This window comes from Lipotes vexillifer, unplaced genomic scaffold (genome assembly GCF_000442215.2).
Source record: "Lipotes vexillifer unplaced genomic scaffold, Lipotes_vexillifer_v1.1 scaffold774, whole genome shotgun sequence".
NCBI classification, from domain to species: Eukaryota; Metazoa; Chordata; class Mammalia; order Artiodactyla; family Lipotidae; genus Lipotes; species Lipotes vexillifer.
In genome coordinates this window covers 401,349-402,730 of record NW_006788102.1, presented here as the reverse complement: position 1 = coordinate 402,730, position 1,382 = coordinate 401,349, and the positions used below count along the sequence as shown (strand labels likewise).

Sequence of the window (1,382 nt, the reverse complement as noted above, 5' to 3'; positions counted from 1 at the left end):
AAATACAATTTACACATACAAACTTCAACTAAACGGTATGCTGTAGAACGCAACAGAGTTCCACCACTACAGACGTTTGGGAAACGTGGCACAGACTATCTTTCGGAGACTTACAACAAATGTCATCTTTCTAAGAGGCTCCTGAAGCACAGCAGGACCCTATGGTCCTTGACCCCCATGTCCTCAGCCTGAGTCTTGTCTGTAGAGAAACCTTAGCCAAAGAGTACGTTTAATCAGAGAAGTGAGAAAATGCAGAAACAGAGGAAAACAGTCAAAGGAGACCAAATAACCATAGCTTAGTCATTAAACAAAGTCAAGGACCTTTAGTTCCTCCTCAAGGGTTATAGTCTCCTTCCTCGGGCGTTGGTACTCATCTATTCACTCAACGAACACTGGCTGAAGCCCTTTGTGCCACGTGTTAGGATTACAGCTGTGCAAGCACCTGACCTTGTTGACGCTTCGGCAACGGAACAATCACACCACTGAGTATACAAGTATGCAAACGCATTGCAGACAGGGTAGTGGCTGAGCTGAAATTTGATGCAGGAAATAGAAGCCAACTCAACAGAGATGCAAGGAAGAGCATCCTACCTTCGGGGAACGGCCAGGGTCATACTTGCACAGGCCCGAAGGCAGGGGGAACACGGCTTCCCTGGGCGTCTGAAGGGCAAGTGTGGCTGGAATGAAAGGGGACAGCGAGGGTCAAGGGCCAGACCATGCAGGCCTCACACAGCCCATGTCAAGCATCTTCTGTTATTTTCTTTTTAATGGCTTCAAGCAGGCAGCATCTTAAAAAGACCCCTCTGGTGCCAGTGGAGAACGGGGTCGAAGGACCCACCGTGGAGATCAGGAGCCCAGGTACCGAGCGGGTGACAGACAGACAACGGCCCGAAGGCAGGTGAGAGATGTGAAGAGGCACAGGGAGATTCAAGAACACACAGGAGGTAAAAATCAAGAGGGCTCGGGACTTCCCCGGTGGTCCAGTGGCTGGGACTCTGCGCTCCCAACGCAGGGGGCCCGGGTTCGATCCCTGGTCGGGGAACTAGATCCCCCATGCATGCCGCAACTAAAGATCCCACGTGCTGCAACTAAGACCTGGCGCAGCCAAATAAATATTAAAAAAAAAAAAAAAATCAAAAGGGCTTGGTGACAGCACAGACTTGGGGAGTCAGGGAAAGGACAGGTGTTCCAGAGCAACTCCTAAATTCTAACTTAAATCCCTCACAGGGATGCTATTCATCAATGCGGGGGGGCCCAGGGAGGCCCCAGCTTCACGTGTGTGTCCGTGTGCGACCATGGATTTGGTCCTCCTGGAGAGAGTTGCTACTGAAAGATCCAAGGGACGTGGGTGTTGGGAGCAGCGGTCTGGGCTGCAGATTCGA

The 1,382-nt window shown here is 51.2% G+C and overlaps 1 non-coding gene across 1 annotated transcript; it reads left to right on the top strand.

The window, feature by feature from the left end:
* Positions 1-969: 969 nt before the first annotated feature.
* On the top strand, positions 970-1,042 carry TRNAG-CCC (transfer RNA glycine (anticodon CCC)). Its single transcript has one exon. It is a non-coding gene; the product is annotated as a tRNA-Gly (tRNA).
* Positions 1,043-1,382: the final 340 nt, after the last annotated feature.